Here is a 21934-nt window from a genome sequence, read left to right on the forward strand (position 1 = left end):
TCATCCTAGTTAAGCAACAACTGGACAAAATCAAGAGAAGATATAAACCAAACAATAGCAAAATTGTTATGCAGCTGCTCACCACCACCTCCCCACCCCACTTTCTGAAAATCAATCAAACAGCAGCACTGAATTATGCCATGCCACACATCCACACACTCCATGTTCCCTCCACATGAATTACTAGCAAGGGAAATTCACATTTTCTGTTTTGTAACTTTCTTAGACATTCTTAATATGACCCTCCGTTGATTTTTTTTTTTTTTTCCTTTTTAAATTCTTGCCCTCTTTACTTCATTCAGTTCTTTACATTTCCCTCACTGGGTCATGGAGATTCACATTCTGACCCAGGCTCTGCCCCAATAGAGATCAATGTAGTTTACGCATGTATCAATGAGCCTCCATTTTCTCAATAAATCATTCAATAAATTCTACTCCACACCACAGGTTCAGTGCTAAGTACAGGAATACGAGACAGAATAAGTCAAGCATGGTACCTGTTTCTTCAGGAGCTCAGTCTATAAAAATCAGGGTTAGATATGAAATCAACAATGCTTAAGTTTTCAAGATTTTTATTTCCGTGTTCTCCCTCTTCCTCCTGATTCTCAGGGCTCCAGCTTCACCTCTTTCACGTGCATTCTTAATCACCCCTCGAAAACTGTCAGTGCCATATGAAAATGTTATGCTCTAGCATAAGGATTTAGCCAGATTGGCTCACAAGGCAAAAGAAAGGGATAAATATAGGAGAGAGAATCTATAAAAAAATCAAGGCCTCAAAAAAAATGTACAGCAGCAGTGGTTGAGAGGAAAGCTGCATGTGAGTACAGGTTACGGGGGAAATGGGCAGGGGAGAAGAAGAGAGCATAACCATCTCCTCCTCCTCAAAAATTGGAACCTGATCCCCTGAAAGCCTGGTCACTGGGTCACTCAGTCCTAATTGCTTAATGAAAGTGTACAAATCAGCAGATAGTATGCCTGAGCATTCCAGATGTCCCTAATTATGACCAAGTAGATGAAGGCCTTAAAAAAAAAAAAAAAAGAAAAAAAAAATCACACTTCACCTTATTGAAAGGGTTGCTGGCATATCATTAATTAAAACACCTCAGTCCCAACCACATTAGAAACATGATAATTATCTTCATACGAAATTTGCTTTTTAACACTTGAAATGCTTCAAACCCTAGTATGACAACAGATTATAAACAAAAAGGCCATGCATTGAGGCTCCTGTCCATTACTATGTTGCTGCAGCTCAAAGTTAAGAGCTCCCCCCTTTGGGAAGAATGAGCATTCACAGTCCTGAGAAGAAAATGCAACAATTACCATGATTATCATTGCAATATTAGCAGCATCTACCTTTTCTTGAGTCATTACCATGTGCCATGGACTGTACTAAGTATTTTGTCAGGTTTGTTTTGTTTTGTTTTGTTTTAACATGCTTCAAGCTCAGAGAGACTGAATAACTTGCAAAAGGTCACCCAACCAGGGCACGTCAGAGCAGGGAACTGAATCCCCAGCTGGCTAGCTCCAATATCTACACTTGCTACAGAGCCACCAAAAAGGTGATGTCAAAGGAGGGGACGGGGGCAAGAAAGAGAGGGAGCTGGCAACTTCATCTGTATTTTCCCAAAGTACAGCTTATAAGACAAAAAACCATTAGAAACACAGAAGTTAAAGCTGAATGACTACAGAAGCCAAAGAGAAGTCCAAAGAAATTCCCCAAACAGGTACCAGAAAACCTGCCTTCTCTCCCACAGCTGGTAAAATCTGAACCAAGAGAAAAACAGTAAGGCTGTAGCAGGAGGGAACAGTGACTCAACAAGAAGGAGCCTACCTGAGACCTGAGGCCAGGTAGGGAAAACACAAGTTACTCAACGAACTGTACTATATGCCTCCTGTAATGCCAGCTGCCAGCCCCTGGGCTGGGATGGTCTCTGGCATCCGTCCGAGTGCTGGAGAGGAATCACAAAGAGAACCTATGAAGGCCAACTGAGCAGGACTGACAGGAGCTCCTCCAATAACGTTCGCCTCTACTGTTCTCACCTCAGACCAAGACTTCTCAACTTGAGACCCTCCCTAACCCCACCCAAGTTCTGCTGTAATCGAAGGACCACAGTACTGATTTCAAAGCTCTATGAGTTTTAACCATGTCTTCTCAATAACTGAAAACTCCCAACCTTTTTTAGAAGCTCTTTCCTTGAGGTGGAAAAAAACGAGAAGCTATCCTGGCTCTCAAGCACTAGGGAAAAGCTCATAGCCCCAGCCCTTCCCAGAACAAGAAGGAGCTGTCACTGTTTATAAAGTTTCAGCATGGCCTTGCCTCGTCTTTGAAGAACTCAAAAGTAAAAAAACATATCATGGCCTGGTAGAATAAAAGTAGGCATTCTTCAAATCCCAGCTCTGCCACCTAACACGTCTATAGCTTTAAGCAAAGTACCTAACCTCTTTTGGTCCCAGCTTCCTCAGTGTCAAAACAGGGATAAAAACGTCCACCATACTGGTGTCTTGTGGGCATTAAGCAAAAGCGTGTGTGTTTTTCACCCTGTTGAGGTGCATACCCTGCCCACAATACCTTCCAAAGGAAACTGGTAATATTTCCAGTCAATACTTGAGGGCAGCCTTAGGCAATGATTTTCTTACTAAAGGGCACACCACCACACACACACACTCTCCCACACCACCAACAGCCTAGTCATACGGAATAGACACTGACATAACCAAGACTGGGAACCTGATCTAAAAGCAACTGATCCCTCCACTGGCCATCAACCAGTGACGTGGCTGAATCTCAGAGATAGATGAAGGTTATTAGTTTAGCTCAACTCTTCAAATTCTCTCAGAGATTTCAATTAGGAAGTAAAGTCAGCCAGTAGCACACAGAGAAGAAGACAGGCCCCAAGACAGACCAGCAACCTGGAGAGTAGCTGGGTTAACAGGAAGGGCAGGCTCCCAGAATGACACCCCACAACCCCTCAGCAGATGCCCCCAGAACTAGTGGGGACCCAAGCAACCTTCTGATTTCAGCCTCCAGTTCTCCTCAGCAACCCCCACCCCTTCCCTTCCCAGAGCCTGGCTCTTTCCTTTCCCGAGGTCCTAACGATAAGCTTCACGGGACCGGAAGCCATAGGAGCATTGTCTGTCTGTTCTTTGCAACCAGAGATAAGGCAAGTAAGCTGCCTACACCCGCCTGTGAAACAGGCACATGAAGGCAGAGACTCATTCACCGGGCTGCTTTCTAGGACCTCACTGACCAGATGAGGAAGGAGCAAGAACATGACCCATCCAGCCAAGAAAAGCTCAAGATGCCCTCTACAGACCCAAGCCACCAGACAGAACAACTCAGGGGAGGGGACAGCCCTGTTACGACAATAAGTATACAAGATCTTTAAGAAGTTCCATGAAGGTAATTACCCAGTAAAGCACAAAAGCCCTCAAATCTTGGCCACCATGGAAGCCGCCTTGGAGAGAGAGAAAAATAAGACTCTAATGCTTCTTGAGACTAAAACAAAGATAAATGCTCCTGTTTTCTCTGGAAGTTTTCATTACGGAATGAGGAAAGAAAACAGACTATCCAAGCCCTCTCAAAACAAAAAAAACAACAAAAGAAAGCCTCAAAGCATAGCCTCCCTGTTCCCCCCTCCCAAATACATAATTTAGAAAATGACAGTCAAAATAAGTAGCCGCATCAATCATGCACAAGCCATTACATGAAGCCCTTTCCTACGCCCACCTCCTCCCAGCCTGGCCTCCAATCCCGCGCCAGCTTTTCGGGAGCACCTTTGGGGTCCCTTTCCATTTATCATTTATTTTATTATCCGGCTTGCAACCCAATTTGTTCCACTTCATGTTCCTGGCTTAAATATGTGAGTTCTATATTTCAACAGCACGGACCATGGCTTTCAGCAGACCCCCTGATGTCCATTTCACAGCTACCTGCTTCCATGCACCTCTCAAATCTGCATAGAACACAGAAAACGTGTTTGCTGTATATTTAAAAAGAGGCAGCAGACGAGCACTTATGCATAAATCAAACCTGGGGAGGGAGTCGGGGGTGCCCTAATGAGCCAAAGCATAATTTATCTAGATTTACTTCTCGTCAGACCACTACTCAGCTGAGCCCGAAAATTGTCACTCCTGTTAGCTTTTCCTTCGGCCACCAGAAGGACCAGGCCCAAAGCAGCTGCTGTTTTGACAAAGTATTCGCTTCTCACAGGGGTGGAAGTAAGCAGAACAATTCAGATCTGAAGCCACTGGCCTGGGTCCATTCAATATGTTATGAGCAGTGCCCGAGCTAACAACACTTGGGCTTCTGTTTCAAGCTACACGGTTTCATTCTGTTCTCTTACTGTACAAGACTCAGCGCCTTCCCAGCACTGAGTGGCAAGAGCTCAAGGTGATAAGCAGTGAATCACAACAAACTTCATTGAGTGTTTTCTTGCAGCCTATAAATAAAATCAGAGTCTCTGAAGCCCGTAAACCTTCTGAGGTCTGAACATCTCAAGGTTATTCATTTCTAAACCACTCCGGGAAGGATATAAACAACAATCCAAAGAATGTGGTCTGTCGCGAACAAAATTTCTTAATGCCTCAAAATTCACATTTTAATTGTCAAGACATGATGCTAAAGCACTGCAGAACTTTAACCTTCACGCCATGTTACCCCCCAAAAACACCTCACTTTCCAATACAGCTTAAAAAGTGCAGAGAGGTGAGCAGCAAAACGACCAGGTTCATGGAAAGCTAAGGTTCTGCAATTATTCCTAGATGATGAAATCGATAAAAATGGACGAAATCTAACTCTTCGTTATGCCACAGAGAAAATTCAAAACGTTTATGCAGCAGATGGCGAATACCTTTTCAGGAATCTGGGCAACTTTAAGTGGGGATTTTAATTTGTGGGTAATATTTGAACAGGTTCTTTTCTCTCCGCTCCCCCCCCCCCCCCCCCCCCTTACTGGCATAATGAAGAGTTAAATTCAAGGGCGGGACCTGGAGGCTCTTTTTGGCATCACAGGAGCCGGGTTGCCCTGCCTCCCACCCTTGCTGAACTCACTGCAAAACCAAATCCCCTCACCCCCAGGAATTTAAACCAGAATTGGAAAATGCAAAATGAGTTTCTCTAGTTGCTTCAATAACTGGAACATAAACTTGGGAGGCACAAAGCAGCCCAGGTGAGCTAGGTGGAATGAAAGCCAGTTTAGTCCGAGGAAGAAAGAAAAACAGGATGGAATGCTGAGCCAGCATTCCAGTTCCTGGTCTGAGCACAGCCTGAGCCGGAGTTCCTTTAGGTATCAGAACTCTTTCAATAAATTTCCCTTTTTACTTAATCAAGTAGCGGTTTCTCTTAATTTCAACCTAAAGGGCCAGGACTAGAATGGGGGGTAAGTAATATTAGAACAATTCCTCAGGAGGTGAAAAATAAAATAATCATCAAAATTCATCAGAAAATCTTTGATCAAAAGAGATGGGAGCCAACATGCCATTTGAGAATTTGATTCCTTTTTTTAATCATGTATTTATTGTAGCATCTTAGCTCAAAATAAAAGACCCTCAGTTTTCCATGTGTCAAATGGGTAGCACTTCTCTTCCAAGGTCATTTCTCACGTCCCTCCGTGATCCCAACCATACTGACTCACAGCAGCAAGTATCTCTTGCACTTTCCCTTGAACGTTAATTTGCTCACATTAAGCTTCTTCTCAGCTGCCTCTAGTGGCTTCCAGCTGCTCGACATTTCAAATTAAAACACCCAATGTTGCATCCATTAGCTGTGCATTATCCAGCCACTGTCCTAACCAACCCAGTCATCACCCATGGTCACAAGACTCCTACTCCAAGTTGAGAACATAGCACTTGCTGATGTTTCTACTTAGGAGTAAAGAGAAGAGATCCTGGAGTCTGGACACTTGGACACCACTTGTGATTCCTCTATGAAACCGTTATCTTTAATTTCTACAGGCCTGATTCCTTCTCTACAAAATAAATGTGCTGGGAATTAACCATTGGCTGTTAGCTTTTTTCCTGCCCCAACACATCTAAAAGGTATGGCAAGAATACAAGAAAAATTAAGTAGGGACGCCTGGGCGGCTCAGTCAGTTAGCGTCTGCCTTCGGCTCAGGTCATGATCCCAGGGTCCTGGGAGCGAGTCCCACACTGGGCTCCTTGCTCAGCAGGGAGCCTCCCTCTCCCTCTGCCTGCTGCTCCCCCTGCTTTGTGCGCTCTCTCTCTGACTAATAAATAAACAAAATTTAAAAGTTTAAAAAAAAAGAAAAATTAAGTAATAACAGAAGAAGACAAGACAAAACATGTCACATTGACTGAGTACAATATCCAGAAAGAGACCGCTATTGGCCTGGCTGGCATTATGGCAGAGGCAGAACTTGAGTTAAGCCACAGAAGACAGGAAGGGCACGGATCAGCAGAAAGATATGTGCTTATGTTGCTTAAGCCTTCATTTACTTTTGTGTTGCTTATTGACAAATTGTACTAATACATCTTGAGAGACTGAACTGGGAAGGAAGAAGAAGGAACTATTCCAAAAGTTTATCAAATACCTATTGAGAACAGTTTCTATGAGGCAAAGGATAGTGCTAAAGGGGGACCCAAAGAAAAGTGGACATGGTCCACTGGCATCTAAACACGGAGGGCAGGGAACACATCTGTTCTGCTCATACTATACTTCCAAACCCTTAGAGCACCGAGCTGAATGCACAAGAAATATATGTTGAAAGAATACATAAATATAGCCCCTACCTTTAAGGACTTAAGAGTTTGTGTTGTTGTTGTTGTTTTTTTTTCTTTTTAATGGAGAACAAAAGAGAAAAAATATGTTGTCCTTTCCCTTCAGGATCGTTAATAAATAAGGCATCAATTTTACTTACAGGGAGCCCTCCTAGGGATAACAGAGGGAAGAACGTAAACCTCACACAATAACCATTTTACACAATAAATGATCAGATCTCACCATGTTAGCAAGTAAACAAATCTGTCACTTGACTCATTCTCTGTGCTGATGCATTAGCTAAGAATGAGCCTTTTAATAAAAAAGAATAAGTCACTCCACAATGGTAAGTCCAAGAAGTCTCCAAAATATATATTAATTTGCTTCAAAATGCCATCTCCTCTTAAGCTGATTTTCCCCTCCAACTGCCTCAACCACAGGCAATTACGTTGCACACACCAGACCCATGTGGTCCAAATGACAGTCTCCTTAAACCAAATGTATTTCCATAGCAACAAAGGGACTGCATTTGCCATTCTCTACCTGCCATGGCCCAATCAATTATTTAACATGCCTCTACTACAGTGACACTGTATAAATGATCATGTTCATTAGCAGCAAGAGTCAGCTTGAGAAAACCACAAACACCCGACAGCTAAATTGATCACAAACCAAACACACACACCACAGTGGGGATGTTAAAGATCGCAGCATAAAGGGAAGGAAGGAGAACCAAAATGTTCTTAATTTTAAGCTTGCATTTTAGAATTATACAAGCAAAAACATCTCCCAGCTCTTACTTAAAAAAAGGGGGAGGGCACATAAAACGATTTTAAAAATAAAATACATGTAATCGAAAGTTACTGAACATAAGCTGATACAATGAGAAGATTAGAGAGCCAAAGGATGAAATTCATCTTAAACTTGTTTTATGGTTTGGTTTTGGTTTTGTTCTGTCCCATTTTCTGGCTTATTTCTCATTAGGGGACTGGAAAATTGGATGCGGAAGGAAAGGTGCAGCCAGCTGTGACCGCCCTCTCACTCAACCTAGTTCAATCTCCACTGGCTTCCCAGGGCAGATTCCTGAGCAGAGAACCACTGAGGACATCCATCTGGTTCTGTGAGAAAGGGGAGAGATTCTTTCATTAAGAATAACCAGAGATTGAATTCAGTCCAGGACTCCTGCAATTCACTCCAGGACACACCTCAAAACCTCAAAACCAATACTACTGAAACCAACAATTCTATCTCAAACCATCTCGTGAGTTTAATTCAGAAGGCAGCTGGGTTCCAATGGCCCCCCATGCCTTGGGTCCACAATGACCTGGTAACAGGATCAGCACTGAAGGCTGCCATCAACATGGGGCTAGAATGGAGGGTAAATGGCTTTTTTTTTTTTTTTTAAGATTTTACTTAATTATTTGACAGAGCAAGAGAGCACAAGCAGGGGGAGCAGCAGAGAGGGAGAAGCAGACTCCCTGCTGAGCAGGGAGCCCGATGCCATGCAAGACTAGATCCCAGGACCCTGGGATCATGACCTGAGCCAAAGGTGGACACTTAACTGACTGAGCCACCCGGGCACCTGGGTAAATGGCTTTTTGACTCACTGTGTTATATTCTTTCCTGTCACCCCTCAGAAAAAGAGAAAAAGGGGGGTAGTTCTGGAAGATTCCAGTTTTTTATAATCAACCGTAGTTTGATAGTAAAAGCTTCCCATAGACAAGAGCTTCTGTTTCATTAAAAATAGCTGACATCTCCAACCTACTGACAAATTAAAAGGCATACATAAAAGCTCGAAGAACCCATTCTTACAGAGTTTCTACGGTCCTGCTGTACGCATTGGCCGCTGTTGTTCTGCTTTGCCCAAATCTAGGCTGCCACAAGCTGCAGCTATCAAACTTTGATTAGACTGCAGAGATAATTTAATAATTTATGAGAACCACGGTTTTCCAGTACAGTAGTCTTTCCATCACAGATATTAATTTTTGTTATTGTAAACACATCAGAACCTTTTAAAAGATCATGATGTGCAATGAATTTACTGTCCAGATGGGGAAAAAAGCAAAGTTCTGAGAACATGAAAAATATATTAACTATTCACCCAAAATAACTGTTTTTCCTTTCAAATCTATCGTCCCCAAGGAAAGCATCACAAATACTTAAAATGATGTCTGGGGTGGCTATCCACCACAAACTGCTCTTGGAAGTGAATAAATTATCAAGTAAAGAAGCTAAGCATTTACAAACACTTCACACAGTGGTAGGATTTTATTTATATATCCACATAAAATAAAAACATCCACCTCGGGGATCATTTACGCAACTAAATGTCTTGCTGATTGCCATATAAAAAAGCTTGCGACAGATAACCTCTCACATCTGACAGCATATAAGATGAGAGTTACGACTGCTATCCTATTTTCATAATTGAGTGACTACCTTTAGACAATTGGTCAAAAGTCTGCTTCCCATTCTCAATCACTTGACGTGCATGCAAATACAGGTGTATGATGTATTATGGAACCATGGAGAACAGAAAGTTCTCAGACCTTTTGAAGTTTTTAGACTTTATACTTCTCTACTCTAATACCTGTGGTTGACAATACAATAGAAGCAATCCATCGAAGACATTGAGAAACAAGGAGAATCTTCTCCCAGCGGATAGGCACTTCATGGCTGCTGGTCACAGTATTTGCTCTACTTTTTTTTTTTTTTAAAGATTTGATTTATTTATTTGACAGAGATCACACGTAGGCAGAGAGGCAGGCAGAGAGAGAGAGAGAGAGAGGAGGAAGCAGGCTCCGCGCTGAGCAGAGAGCCCAATGCAGGGCTTGTTCCCAGGACCCTGGGATCATGACCTGAGCGGAAGGCAGAAAAGGTTTTAACCCACTGAGCCATTAAGGCGCCCCTTGCTCTACCTTTTTACCAATAGCAGGCACTCTCATTTGTCACAGAACTAAAAATTAGAATATACTACGTAAAGTTAAACAGTGACATTATACTTGTACATATTTGCTCTGAATTTTTGTTTATAAATTATTTCTACCACTTACAACGTAAATAATCAAAAATTAAACAGCACAAATAATATGCATCACAGTATTGTTTTCAACAGCAAAAATTATAAACTTTTAAAGGTCCTTCAACAGTAAAATGATTCCATGTGATTATGGACATCTATGAAATATATAACTATTAACAATGGCACAGGACAAGAGTGGTCAAAGTAGATCAAGGGAACAGAATAGAGAGCCCCAGAAGGAAAGTCCCACATTTACAGCCATGATTTTCAACAAATGTACCAAAGCAATCCAAGAGGTAACAAAAAATCATTTCCACAAGTGATGTTGCGATAACTGGGTATCTATATGGAAAAATATCAACTAGACCCCTACATCTCACATGACTCACACAAACTAATTTGCAATGTAATACAGATACAAATGTAAACACTAAAACCATATAGTTTTTAGAGAAAAATATAGACTATCATCATGACTTCCAGGTGGACAAAGGTTTCTCAGGTCACAGAATGTAGTAATATAGGGAAAATAATAAATAAGACTTTGTCCAAATTTAGACATTCTCACTGAAGACACAGTTAACAAAATGAATAGGTTAAGTCACAGACTGGGAGTAAAGGTCTGGAAAACATCTATCTGACAAAGGACTGGTATGCAAATATATAAAGAATTCCAACAGCTCTTTAAAGACAACCCAATTTTTTAAATGGACAAAACATATAAAAAGGCTCTTCACAAAAGAAGATATGGAATTGGCCAATAAGCACGTAAAAGAAGTGCTCAACATCATTATACCATTTATACACCAACCAAAATGACTAAAATTTAAATAGATGGACAAACATAAAGATGGGGAACAACAGGAACTCATATATATTACTGGTGGGAATATAAAACAGTACAACCATTTTGGAAATAGGTTTGGCAATTTCATATAAAGATAAACATATATCTACACTAAGATCAAGCCATTCTACTCCTACACATTTATCCCCAAAAAAAGGAGGGAAAAAAAAAATATATATATACATGTATGAATGTGTGGGTGTGTGCACACACACACATATCCTCAAAGAGACTGAGGGACTCTCCATATTATTTTTGCAACTTTTCTATAAATCTAAAATTATTTTCAAATAAGTTTTTTTTTTTTTTAAAGATTTGGTTTATTTGAGAGAGAGAGGGTGAGTGGGAAGGAGAAAGAATCTGAAGCAGACTCTATACCGAGCACAGAGCCTGACGCAGGGATTGATCCCAAGACCACGAGATCACGACCTGAGTCCAAACCAAGAGTCAGATGCTTAACTGACTGGGCCACCCTGGCGCCGCATAAATAATTTTTTTTTTTTTTAATGCTGACAAGCCAGGTCCCGTGCAACATGTGGAAGGAATCAGTTAAAGAAGCCAGAGGTATGCAAGAGCACAGAAAAGGAAAAATCCAGAAGAGGAGACCAAACCTCTGAGTTCCCAACCTTGTCCCAAGACCAGAAATGTTTTAATACTCTCAGTTGTAAGAAAAATATTTGGGTCTCCCAAGAGGTTTTTGCTTCCCGACAATTAAAAAAAAGAGAGAGAGAGGGAGAGGGAGAGAAATCGGTGCTTGACCAAACTGACATTTCCAATCCAAATCACAACTTGTCAAGAAAGAGATGTAAACCCAGAGCCAGGGGTGTGGGGGGGGGGATCTCTTTAACTGTATTTATACTTGCACAAAACATAAAGAGTAACTGTGTCAATTACACTATTTTAAAAGTACTTTTAGCAGCTCAGTGGGAAAGAAATGTGGAGTCAACAAAAAAGGAGCCCTGGGATGCAGTCTACCTCAATCCTAGTGTGCTATTGGCCACCATTATTCCTTTCCCCAACCACGATTTACTTGTTTGTCAGTTGAGAATGACAACCAAGGTAAATTTCACACAAGAATAAGCCCACAAATGGTGCTCTCAGTCTCCAAGGGCAGAAGTCACATCTGCCAATGTATTTTGTACCATCCCTGGCTCAGTGCCCCATGAAGGTAAAGAGCTTAATGAATGCTTCCAGTGGTGCCAATGGCTGAAGGAGTTTGCTTCCCATCTCATTTACTCTCCTCAAGTAGGATTTATTAAGTATTTATTTGTACAAGGGTTGTTCCATTCTAGGGGCTATTTGTATTCCTCCCAAACAATGTGTGATACTGCCACAGAGAGGCCTGTCATCCAAATCCAACTGGAGGAAAAATCATTGCTTTAAAGTTTCCTGGATTTATCTTGGGGCAGAAGTTTTAAGAGGAATGTTTCTTTAAAGTTATAGGAAGTTTTTAGGGAAGGTTGGTTGGGAGGGGAACAGCATATGATCTGACTGGTAGGGAAAAGGGCTTTTCTCACGTTTAAGCTGCCCGTTGGCTCTGCTCTGTCTCTGCCAGTATCCAGACAATCCTGAGAGACTGGCCTTACCTGGTTCCAGAGTCAGTGGGCTCCAATTCCAAATTACCAATTTGCTGAGTCCCTAATTCTAAGCATTGTGTAGTAAGTCAAACTATGATCCTTAGAGGTTTTCTATGAAAGCACACAGCTGAATTTTTGGTTCAACAATGACAGTGGATCAATGGTGTGTTGTTGTTCACTGATACGGCAAGCTGAAAGCAGCTTGTTCTTTCTCACCTCCTATACTTGGACCTATAGCTCCAGCCTGGGGCCACACAAAGCCATTAACTTAATCTTAGTTCCTGTGCTCTGATGAAGGACCCACAGATGAGCCAGATCCTACCGCAAGGCAAAAGGCTAACAATTCCAGAGCCAGCAACCTAAGGAGACAATGCTGGCCATCAGTCAGACCTTAGTACACTTAACATTTCCAGACGGCACAGGAAGGCAGATCCCAAGTCTTTCTTCCCTAAATTACCATGCCTGCCTTGGTCTTTCCTAGATCTTAAGTTCCCAAGAGGTTGTTTCTCATTTGTAAACGTCGCACCTTATAATTATTTATACACCCAACACAGAGCACCAAAATATATAAAGTAAATACCAGAAATAAAAGGAGAAGTAGACAGCAACACAGTAATAGTAAGGAACTTTAATATTCCACTTCCAGGGCTGCCTGAGGGGCTCAGGTGGTTAAGTGACTGCCTTCGGCTCAGGTCATGGTCACTGCTAGTCCTGGGATCAAGCCCTACATGGAGGCTCCCACATTGAACCCCACATCAGGCTCCCAGCTCAGCTGGGAGCCTGCTTCTCCCTCTCCCTCTGCTTGTGCTCCATCTCTCTCTCTCACACACAAATGAATAAATAAAATCTTAAAAATAAATAAAATAATAAATTTCTTATTTTAAATTTTAAACTTATTTTAATAAAAAAATAAAATAAATAAAATCTTAAAAAAAAATACTCCACTTCCAACAATGTATAGATCTTCTATACTGTTTTCCATAGTGGTTGCACCAATTCACACTCCACCAATAGCACACCAGTGCTCCCTCTTCTCCACATCCTCACCAATGCTTATTTCTTATCTTTTTGATGCTAGCCATTCTGACATATGTGTGTGTGTGTGTGTGTGTGTGTGTGTGTGTGTGGTGTGTGTATATACACATACACACATACATAGGAAATATAGTAACATTGTAATAACTGTGTATAATGACAGAGGGTAACAAGGTTATAGAGGTGGTCATTTGTATTGTATAAAAACATTAAATCACCATGGTGTACACCTGAAGATATCTCCATCGTAATTCAAAAGAAAAAATAAAAAGATCATAGATGCCCCTTATTGATTTAATAGTCCAAGAAAGCATTTCCCACAAAATAGGACATGAATCTCAGATCATCTGCCACACCATTTAACAAGATATAATGATATGGAAATAAAAATACATTAGATAACTTTTTAATACTAATAGTGTATCAAATACTAATAAATGCAAATGTTAACTGGAAGAAATTAATAAATAGAGAATTTGAGCTAAAAAAATACATAACATGTTTTAACTTTTTAAAAAACTTGTCTCTTATTTTCCAGTTTCTCTCTCAATCCTTATTGACTTCTTTTTAAAAATTAGAAATAGTTATCATAACATATGAATAGTGGTACAAGTCACCAAATTAAGCAGTGTTACTTTGGGCAGGAAATCTCAGCTGAAAAAAATGTACTTATTGTTGAAGATTATTTAAGTCTCATCTTTGCCTTAAATGCTAAGAGAATGTCATATTGGATTTCTCTTTTGTATTTTTGTCCTCTGTCCCAGGTGACAAAGTTGGTTTGTAAGTAAATTTAAGAAATTATTGCCATAGTTCTAAATCTCTTCCCATAAACTGGTCTCCTATTCTTATGTTCTGAAATTCAGCACTCTTTTAAGATACGTCCTTTCCCCCCCGCCCCCGGTAAAGGTCATAGAAGACTTCTGTAGAGCCCTGTAGTTATAGTAAATATTTTATTAACTATCCTGTCCAAAAAAGTCACCCTCTCTACATACTCACCTCCCAGGTCAATTCCTTTCCCCATTTTCCATAACTCCAATTGAATTCTATCCCCAAAATACAGGCCATGCCTAGCCTCATTCAAGAACACGATTTATTAGTGGCAAATGTGCTAGAATCTGATCTTTAGCTTTCTGAGAAAACCATATGGTAGAACACCTTTAAATAAAAGTTACTGACCAAATCTTGGCAGGCTATCAGTCTCTTGGGTATAGCATAATCTGTCCTAATTTATTAAGAAAGCTTTTTCAAGTCTGACTACTAATTCTTTCAACATCCAGCTCTACATAAATGATATTGGTCTGCAGATGGTCCAGAGCTCAGGAGATTACTGAACTGCTTTGCCTTTTTAGAAACCCCAAATTATTCAGAAGATTTTTGTTTGGGGCTATTCTGTCCATTACTAATGGTCTTGAACAACATATAATCTTGTTGTCAATCCACAGCATGCCAGGATGACTAAAAACACTGTACTGGGTACACACCAGGCAGTGCTGAAATTGGGTCATTTCCCGGTCTCTTGCCATCATTACAGGAGTAATGTCAGCCCGTTTTCAATACAGTTAAAGAGTTTAAGCAACTGCCACACTGAAACATTTGCTTTACTACATTAACCTCATATTCTTGTTCTGAAATTGGACTGGGTACCCACTTTGCTTCTCCATACTTGTCCCTTACTTGTCATCTTTGAGGAAACAAGCACCAGTTCTAACTCTGTTGCAATCCTACAGACAGAAAAAGTGCTAGATCCTTCCAACATTCTTATTCCTTCCAGGTTCCATTTAGTTCGGTGCTTCCTCCCAAGTGTATCAGGACACACCGAGTTCCAAAGGCCTGTTTTATTTTGACAGCACCAGAATTTCTCCATAGTGTGGACAGTCTTTGGGCAGATCTTAAACTCATATCCTTTGTCCTCAGATTTCCAGTCCGTTCAGTTCCCCCCCTCTCTCCTTACTCATTGGAATTCCACTCATGTTTGTTTTGAACTCAGGACAATAGGAACGTCCCTGTGTGCATGGATCCCAGCTATAAACTAAAAATGAGTATTCTCCACACTGCTTATATGGTTATGTGTTTACAAACTATGAACAGCCAAGACAGATAACTCCTGATACCAAATTAGTTCACCGACAGTAACTCAAGGTCACCTATTCTAAAGCTAATCTGGTGCTTCTCCCCAAATGCGTTCTATCTTCCCACATGTAACTGAAATAACATCTCTTAGGGAAAACCACTGCAACTTGCTTATTCTAAAACATTTAATGGGAACAAGCTACAGTACTTATAATTGGCTAGTAACTTTTTCCATGTTGAGACTATTTTCCCTATGGTCATGACTGACAGTAATACAGCTTTGGAAGATTTAACATCAGTGTGCCCTTCACTATGGAACACTGGTGCCCCAGGGGTTCATTAAGCCAGGTATTAGAGTGGCCATTCTAAGAAAAAGCATGACTCTATCCTCAGATCCTTCCTCAAACAGTGTGTTAATCAGAACGTTTGAAATTACACGTGACAGAAACCCATCTCAAGTCAGCTTAAGCAAAACAGAAGATATAGCAGCTTATCTAGGCAGACAGAAATTTTGGATAGCACTGAGAACAAAGGAAAACACGAGTCAGGGCTCAGTACTGTAAGGAAACTCACCCACCACACACCTTATCAAATCTCTGCTTATCTCTGTGTCTCCTTGCCTAATGGCTTCTTTCTCTTGACTCTCTGTGTGCCTTGCATGTGACCCAGGAAATAAACCCCACGTTCTCGTTTACCACGAAAGTCCTGGGGAGAATTTCCATTTGCCTGATTAGATCAGATGCCTTTCCCTGAACACTATCATTGTAGCCTGGAAGACCAGGCAACGTAGGAGATGGGGGATCTCTAACTGGCCAAGCCTCAGCACATGCTTACTTTTGTCATGGGCAATGGGAGGCAGGAGATGGAGACAAGGATCAACATGATTGTTATCCTTAGCAAAATCATATAAAGTGGAAAAGAAGTCTCCAAATGGAAAGGGCTATTATGACCAAAAGGGCAATGAGAGAAAAGCATCCAGGGCAGCCATAATCATTCGCTGGTAGAGTTTACTACTGACCTCTTCCATGTGAAGATGAGGTGGCCATCTACTCAAGTCTGATTCCCAGACTTCTCATACATTTTGAAAGTGGCAGCAACCTGCCACCCCTCAGATGACCGCTGGAAGGATATGAATATATTCCTGATCAATCATGTTGAATAGCTCAACTCTGGGGGCTCATTAAAAAAGAGAATAGGGGTGCCTGGGTGGCTCAGTGGGTTAAAGCCTCTGCTTCGGTTTGGGTCATGATCCCAAGGTCCAAGGATCAGACCCCGCATCGGGCTCTCTGCTCAGCGGGGAGCCTGCTTCCCTTCCTCTCTCTCTGCCTGCCTCTCTGCCTACTTGTGATCTCTGTCTGTCAAATGAATAAATAAAGTCTTTAAAAAAAGAGAGAGAGAATGATCTTGAATTCCCTGTGGCTCAGCTCTTATCAAAAGCTTGGTTGTGGGAAGTAACACTCAGGAAAGAAAACATGAAGGATTTGCTGTCCCTCTGTCACTACTTAGTGACAGAAAGGCAGTTACCTTTGCAACTGCCACTTTGACCTGTTGTTGTTGTTGTTGTTGTTGTTGGCAGAATTTAACTTTGTTTGGCTATCCACCCTGATTCCACGAATTCAGAGTTAACTACTCACTCAGGGTTAAAGTGTGATGAGTTAAACTCTAAACCAGTCAAAACGTTCTCTCATGTTCCTTTTAGGGTTGTTTTAAGGGTAGGCAGGTGACTCACTTCTGGCCAATGAGACATGGCGGGAGGGTCTGCTATGGAAGTTTCTGGGGGTAGGCTTCCCTGCTCCTCTAAGGAAAACAGAAGAATGTCTGGAACTCTTTCTACTTTTGGATAATATTGCAACCACCTTGCAATCTAGAAGGGGGCAACCCAAAGGCAAAAACATTGAAGATGGTGGAAAAGATCCACAGCTCACTGATAACACTGTAGAGCTGCCAAGTCAACTAGCCCTGAAATCTATCACAGAAATGTCTGTTATGAGGGATAACAAAATTCCTTGCAGTTAAATGGATTTAGAGATGTAGTCTCTATATTTGGAGTAAGAGATACAGCAAAAACTTCTCTTTACCTAGAATGATCAAATTGGACAGTTAGTTATCAGAGTCGGTTAGCTGGTAAAAATCATAAAAATTACATAAATATTATCTTCTCTTCATTTAAACATATGAATATACGTTTATTCACCAGTCTCTACACATAAGACCAAGGTGTCTTCTTTGTGTACAGGACTCTGCTGATTGCTATTACATACCTTGTTTCTTCCATAAACTACCTCCATAATGCATATTTATACCTTTCCAATTGGGTTTCTTTCATGTAAATTAATAAAGGTACTTGCCAAGTAATCTGACATGCAGAATCCTTATGGCACTGTTACAATTTTTTCACAATAGTTTACAATGGTTTGACTTCTTCAAAATTTAAAAAAAAAATTTAACGTATGCTCGAGTTTTTTCAAAGCATTAATATTTGTTTTCTTAGAGATATCTTTTTGCTCTCACATTTGTTTTATAGAATCCAACATTAAGTCAAACGTGCACAAACACAGATACAGCTGGCTGATGGTAAACATACAATGCGACTAGAGGAAGCACAAGTGCACAGGTCTATCTCAGTAGTCAGTGGCTGCTCCTGTTAGTTTGGCATGCTGTAGCAGTCATGATGCTTTGCAGAGAAAATGGAAGCTGAATGAATCATGAAATCTAGTGAACCAAAGGCCAATTAAGAAAACTTGGGAATTGTGTCTTATCAAGTATATGACTTACAAATATTTTCTCCCATCTGTGGATTGTCTTTCTACTTTCTCAATAGTGTCCTTTGATTAACAAAAATTTTTAATTTGTATGAAGCCCAATTTGTTTCTTTTGTTGCTCACGCTTTTGGTGTCAAATCTAAGAATCTGCTACAAAGCTCAAGATCATGAAGATTGACCCCTATGGCTTCTTCTAGTAGGTGTATAGTTGTGACTGTTATATTTAAATCCTATTCCTTTTGAGTTAATTTTTGTAGATTGAGCAAGCTCAATATTCCTTCGCTTGCATGTGGTTCTCCAATTGTCTCAGCACCATTTGAAGAGACTATTCTTTCTTCGTCTCCATTAAATCAATGGTCTTTTGAACTTCCCTGAAAATTAACTAGCCATAGATGCTTGGATTTATTCCTGGATCTTTAACTCTATTCTATTAGTACCACAGTTTTGATAACTATGGTTTTGTAATAACTTTATATCAGGAAGTATAATCCTCAAACTTTGTTCTTTTTCAAGATTGCTTCACTAATCAGGGTCTTTTGAAATTTTATATGAATCTGAGGATTGGCTTTTCTTTTTCTATGGGGGAAAACCCATTTCTGCTTTGATAGGTACTGCTTTGAATCTGTAGAAGACTTTGGGGAATACTGTCATTTTAACAATATTAAGTCTTCCAGTCAATAAACATGGAGGTCTTCCCATTTATTTAGGTCTTAATTTATTTCAGCAATATTTTATAGTTTCCGGTGTATCAGTCTTCCACCTCCTTAAATTTATTCTAAGATATTTTATTTCTTTTGTTTTCTTAACTTCCTTTTAGAATTGTTCATTGCTGGTGTAGAAACACAACTGATTTTTTTTGTGTATTGATCTTGTACCCTGCAATTTTGCTGGATTTTTTGTTAGTTCAAGAAGTTTGTGTATATGTGTGTATATGCATTCTTTGGGATTTTCAATATATAGAATTACATCATCTGCAAATAGAAAATGGTTTACTTCTTCCTTTCGATTAGATGCCTTTTACTTTTCTTCCTAGCCTGAATGCTCTGATTAGGACTTCCAGTAAAATGTTGAATAATAATGATGAAAGCCATCATCCTTGTCCTGTTCTCGCTCTCAGGGAGAAAGCCTTCAGTCTTTCACCACTGAGTATGATTGTTAGCTGGGGATTTTTCATAAATGCCTTTTGTCATGACACGGAAGTTCCCTTCTCCTAGTCTTCGGAGTCTTTTTGTTATGAAAGAGTACTGAATATTGTCAAATGTTCTTTTTGCATCTATTGAGATGATTATGTGTTCTTTTTTTCATTTTGTTCTATTAATGTGATATATTATATTGATTACTTAGTGGTTACCTTGTGGATTACACTTAATATCCTAAGTTTAAAACAAACCTGTTTGAACTGATACCAACTTAGCTTCAATAAATGCACTGTACCTGTTTCTAACCAGCTTTGTACTCCCACCTTATGTTGTTATTGTCAAAAATTACATTTTTTATATGAGGAAGTGGAGATGCAATGTGGGGGGTTTGGGGGGGTAGGAAAAGAATAAATGAAACAAGATGGGATCGGGAGGGAGACAAACCATAAGAGACTCTTAATCTCATAAAACAAACTAAGGGTTGCCGGGCGGAGGGGACTCGAGAGAGGGTGGTAGGGTTATGGACATTGGGGAGGGTATGTGCTATGGTGAGTGCTGTGAAGTGTGTAAACCTGGCGATTCACAGACCTGTACCCCTGGGGCTAATAATACATTATATGTTTATTAAAAAATTAAAGAATTTTTTAAATCACATTTTTTAAACATTGTGCACCAGTTAACATAGGTTTATAATTATTGTTTTAGACATTTGTCTTTTAAATCTTAGAGGAAAAACAAAGAGACTCCAAACTAAAATTATAATAATAATAATACTAGTTTTATATTTACCTACAGTTACCTTTACCGATGATCTTTATTTCTACATATGACTTCATGTTACTATCTAGTGTCCTTTTGTTTCGGCCTGAGAGACTCCTTTTAGCATTCTTTGCAAGGGAGGTCTACCAGCAATGAACTCCCTTAGCTTTTGTTTACCTGAGAACCCCTTCATTTCACGCTCATTTTTGAAGGATAGTTTTGCCAAATACAGAACTATTGGATTACACTTTTTTTTTTCTTTCAGCACTTAAAATGCACCTTCTGACACCTTCTGGCCTCTGTGGTTTTGATGAGACACTGGCTGTTCATCTTACTGAGGACTCCTTGTACATGACAAGTCAACTTCTCTTGGCACATACCAAGTTCCCTCCAAGTTCTCTGTCTTCGTCTTCCAACAGCTCGATTATCATGTGTTAGATGTGGATCTCTTTGAATCTATCCTACTTAGAGTTTTTTGAGCTTCCTGAAGGTGTACAATCACATCTTTCACAAAATTTGGGAAGTTTTCAGACGATTTTTCTTCAGATAATCTTTCTGCTCTTTTCTTTCTCTCTTCTTTTACGATTCCCAATAACACATTGCTAAGCTTGATGCTGTTCTATAGGTCCCTTAGGCACTGCTCATTCTTCTTCACTCTTTTTGCTTTCTGCTCCTCAGACTAGAGCCCTATATTCACATTTCCTCATTCTTTCTTCTATTCAAATCTCCTGCTAAATGCTTGTAGCGATTTTTTTTTATTCCAGCTATTATAACTTTCAGCTCCAGAATATCTATTTCATTCCTTTTTATCTATCCCCGTGCTGATGTTCCCTACTTGGTCATCCATCACTCTCCTCATTTCCTTTAGTTATATTTATCTATGGTTCCTTCCACTCCTTTTCCTTGTAGGTGGCTTCTGTTCATTTTTTTCTTCCTGTGAATAGGTCATACTTTTCTGTTTCTTTGCATGATTTGTAATTTTTTTTGAGAACAGGACATCCAGTTGAGAACTGAATAAGGGTTTCATATTCAAAAACTATAAAGGACTCTTAAAACTTGACAACAAAAAAACAAACAACCCAGTTCAAAAATGGGTAAGAGATCCTGAATAGACATTTCTTCAAAGGAGATATATAACTGGCCAATGAGCATATGAAAAAAATGTCCAACATCATTGGTTATCAAGAAAAAACATAGGGGAATCACATTGAGATGCCACTCCACTCTCACCAGGATGGTTATAAGAAAAATATTTAAACTTAAAACAAAAACCAAGTGTTGTTGAGGATGTGGAGAAATAGAAACCTTCATATATTCCACTGGGAAATGTGAAAAAAGATTTGTGGTTCCTCAAAGAGTTAAACAGAATTACCATATAACCCAACAATTGCACTCTTAGGTACATATCCAAAAGAATTTTAAAAACAGGTACTCAAATACTTGTTCACAAAAGCTTATAGCAGTACGATTCACAATAGCTAAAAGGGAAGAACACCCCCAAATTATCTAGGAACATATTTTGTTTTATACAAAATATCCAGAACAGGCAGATCCATAAATGCAGAAAACAGATTTGTGGTGGCCAGGGCATGGAAAGAAGAGGGAATGGCTACTGATTACACAAAGCCTACAACATGTTCTTCTGGGGTGATGAAAACTCTTAAACTCCAGAGATGTAGGGGTCACATAACACTGAATAGTCTAAAGGCCACTGAATTTTATGTCTTGAAATGATAAACTATATGTTGTATGAATTCCACCTCAATTTAAAGAAGGAGAAAAAAGGCTTCTAACTGTAGCTTCAATTATGTCTCTAAATCAACCATAAGCATCAGAGTTTCATACTTCAACTTCACTGCTTTAATCTCCTGAAAGAATCCCTTCTATAAAATGTACTCTGGCATTATGTATTTGGCCTGAACTAACACCCAAAGTATCAGCTGTACGAAAATCATGATTGTAGCCATTGTAAAAATGTTGTTCACAGAACGCAGTCTTCCCTGTC

At 40.0% G+C, this 21934-nt stretch overlaps 1 protein-coding gene across 4 annotated transcripts in view; it reads right to left on the bottom strand.

Moving 5' to 3' along the window:
* FAM160A1 (family with sequence similarity 160 member A1) overlaps nucleotides 1-21934 on the bottom strand; it is a 228964-nt gene that overhangs the window by 113040 nt on the left and 93990 nt on the right. The window contains exon 1 of one of the 4 annotated variants that reach the window (XM_032855526.1): nucleotides 16288-16423. The exons of the other annotated variants lie outside the window; for them this stretch is intronic. The gene's annotated coding sequence lies outside the window, so the exon portion shown is untranslated. Of the gene's footprint in view, nucleotides 1-16287; nucleotides 16424-21934 lie in introns of those variants that run through there. 4 annotated transcript variants of the gene reach the window in all.

The sequence above is a fragment of the Lontra canadensis genome, unplaced genomic scaffold (genome assembly GCF_010015895.1).
Source record: "Lontra canadensis isolate GAN:19392208 unplaced genomic scaffold, GSC_riverotter_1.0 scaffold10, whole genome shotgun sequence".
Lineage (NCBI taxonomy): Eukaryota > Metazoa > Chordata > Mammalia > Carnivora > Mustelidae > Lontra > Lontra canadensis.